This window comes from Chrysochloris asiatica, unplaced genomic scaffold (genome assembly GCF_000296735.1).
Source record: "Chrysochloris asiatica unplaced genomic scaffold, ChrAsi1.0 scaffold00056, whole genome shotgun sequence".
In the NCBI taxonomy this organism is placed as follows: Eukaryota; Metazoa; Chordata; class Mammalia; order Afrosoricida; family Chrysochloridae; genus Chrysochloris; species Chrysochloris asiatica.
In genome coordinates this window covers 1,637,181-1,640,552 of record NW_006408574.1, presented here as the reverse complement: position 1 = coordinate 1,640,552, position 3,372 = coordinate 1,637,181, and positions in this window count along the sequence as shown.

Sequence of the window (3,372 nt, the reverse complement as noted above, 5' to 3'; positions counted from 1 at the left end):
TTCTGTAATGTATTAAAACGTAAAGATGTCACACTGAGCACAAAAGTGTGGTATTTCCAGGTGACCCATGCACACCAAAGCTGGCTGATGAATAAAGAAAACCCAGGAAGAGCTGATGCCTTTGGGTTATGGTGTTGGCTGAGAATATTGAATGCACCACGAACTGCTAGAAGAAGAGACTGCCGTGGAAGAAGCACAGCCAACGTGCTCCTTCAAAGTGAGGGGGGCAAGATTCCCTCTCATGTATTTTGGACATGTTTTCAGGAGGGGTGAATTGCTGGAGAAGGACATCATACTTGACCATGTGGAAGGTCAGTGGAACAGAACTCCCCCTGCGAGATGGCTCGAGCCAGCAGCTCTAACAATGCGCTCAACGTAGCAAAGCTTGTGGGAACTGTGCAGGATCCGGAAGTGATTCCATTATACGTGATGAGTCGGAGCGACAGCAACGAGTCAGGGTCTGTGTGGAAGGAAGTTTGGGTGGGTCAAGTCAGGATAGGTGAGAAATCAGCCTGGTGCTAGCTTCCAGTATGGTATCATTGAGGATGCATTGCTGGAGGTGGTGTGGCCAGATGAACCACCATCTTAGCCCATCCAGATGGTATTTCTTGAAAAGGTGGACATTTTTACATCCTGGGGCACTAAGCTTTATCTCCATTGGAGCCTGTCCAGTGTGTCATTACCTAAAGAAGAACTGTCCCATAGAAACAAAAGGGGGCTTCAAAAAGTTCATGGAAAAATGCTATTATCTTTCAACTCCATTTTCCCATGAACTTTTTGAAGCCCTTTTATATAATGTGAGTCTCATCTACTTGCTGTTGTTAGGTGTTGTTGAGTTAGCTCCAATTCACAACAAAACAAAATCAAACCTGCCTCAGGTCTTGCGCCATCCTCCCACTGTTGGTGCCACTGTGTGAATACATCTTGTTGGGGGGCTTCCTCTCTTCTTGCTGACCCTCCACTTGACCAAGCATGGTGTCCTTCTCCAGCGACTGGTCCCTCCTGATATCGTCCAAAGTATGTAAGATGACGTCTTGACGTTCTTGTTTTTAAGGAGCATTCTGGTTGTACGTCTTTGAAGACAGATTTGTTTGTGGTTGTTGTTAATGAACAAGCTCTTGGCTGCTAACTGAAAGGTTGACAGTTCGAAACCATCAGTCACTCTGTGGGAGAAAGATGAGTTAAGTGCCGTCAAGTTGGTTCTGACTCATAGCGATGTTGTGTAGAGTTTCTCAGCAGCAACTGGTGGGTTTAACTTTTTCTAGTAGCCACATTACAAAAGGTAAAAAGAAATGTATGAATTAAATAATAGATTTTAACTTAATTTATCCAGATTGTCAGAGAGCCTGGTGACTCTATATGATAAGTACTGGACTGCATACCACAAAGTCAGTGATTCGAGCCCACCAGCCACTCCGTGGGAGGAAGATGAGGCTTTCTGCTCCACCAAAACCCTCCACAGAGTCGCTATACGTCGGAAATGACTCGATTACACTTAGTAATAACATCCATAATATTACCCTTTCAATATTCAATCAGTAAGAAAATTATTAATGAAATATTTTCCCTTTTTAAAACATGTTTTCATAAAAGACACAAAAATGTGTCTGATCTCTCACATCAGTCTCAGACTACAGCAGGGACGTCCGTCCGGAGTGGTCAGGGCAGCCGGGGTCTGAAGCCGACTAGATTGGCTGCTGCAGATCTTGACCCAGGAAATCTGTGTTGACAACTGAACATCAGTGACCTCCACTGAACGGGTGCTGGTGGTGCAGTGGGTTAAGTGCTGGGCTGCTAACCAAAGGCCGGAGGTTCACACCCACCAGCCACTCCTTGGGAAAAAGATGAGGCCTTCTGCTTCTGTAAAGATTTACGGTTTTGGAAGCGCTGAGAAGCCGTTCTACTGTGCCCTGTAGGGCTGTGATGACCTGGAATAGACTCGATGGCCGTACAACTGGTTCTAAGATTCTGTGTTTAAGGAGCCCAGGTGGTGCATGGGTAAGCACGAAGCTGCTCACCGGAAGGCTGGCCGTTCAAAACCACTGGTCACGCTGTTTCTCTCAAGACTGAGCCTTGGAAGCCCTAAGGAGACCCTGTTCACAGGGTGCTGTGAGTCAGAGCTCGATACCAAGTTAGATTTTCATCCCTATTCTAAAGTTCCACCTTTGAGAGAGCACATTGAGTCGATTCTGACTCAGAGCCACCCAGCCTAGGGTTTCTGAGGTACAGCTGGTGTGTTTGAACCACGGACCTTGTGGTTCACAGTCCAGTGCTGACCCTCCAGCACCACACCAGGAGTCCAGTGCAGGACAACAGGAGTCCAGACGAGAGGAATCGGGACAAATGACCAGTCTTATTACCTTTGTGAGGAACAAAGAGAAGTCGCCTTTGGGTGGCTGACCATGTTAATAGTGAGGAGTGGCTTTGTATCGTAGTCATAGGAATTTTCCTAGGTGGCTGAATTCAGTGCTCACCTTGTTGTATTACCCTTTGTCAAACTTGTTTTTCACGCCCTAAGCTTAATTCTTTTGATCCAAGGAACAATGCCGAGGATCAAAGTAACTATTTTCGTTTGAAGCAAATAAGAGTGGGAGCTTAAAGCCTGGATTTACTGACCTACACACAGTGGAGTCGGTTTAGTCATTAGGTCTCAAATGAGGACCCTGCAAATGAGAAAGTTTATAAATTACCTAAGATGACCTTGTGGTCCTAGCAGGAGAGCAACAAGGAGACTAGGATGTGCTTAAACCCACCCAGTGATCACAGGAATTAAGGAGCAGAGACCCTAAAGGTAAAATGTGTCAGGAAGTTTATTGATTTATTGTTTCTTTTCCCCAAAGAATGCTCTCTTGATGTTAAGATCAAATATACGTCCAGAGGTAATTCACCCTACCTAATGTGTCTGCTCTTCATAACGGACAGGATGCTCTTGAGAAATGATTCTTCCATCTCCTAGATGGCTGGCTTTCTGTAAATAAAGCTTGGATTGGGAAAAAAGAAAAGTTGATTTTGGGGGCAGCTGGGGCACCCTCCTCATAATGACCACACTAGATTTTCACAGCTGCACAGAGAGAGTTTTATTGAATTTCTTTTATGCAACCATGGTGGATTTAATAAAGGAATTCCAGGAGTGACGGGGACCCTGTGCACCTGACCCGACAGACACCTGAAGGGGTCACCAGGCACCTCAAGCAGACCAGAGTTCTTTGCCCCTGTCTCCTTCTTCCCAAGGCTGCGGCCTCAAGGCCCACACCAGATTCCTGCCCAAATATCCACATATCAGTGTCCTGTCAAGAAGGTAGGGAGGATATGGTTTGGTTTTGTGTTTTGCTTTTTAAAGCCTTTGTGTTCTCCTTTTTCCCTCAGGAGGGG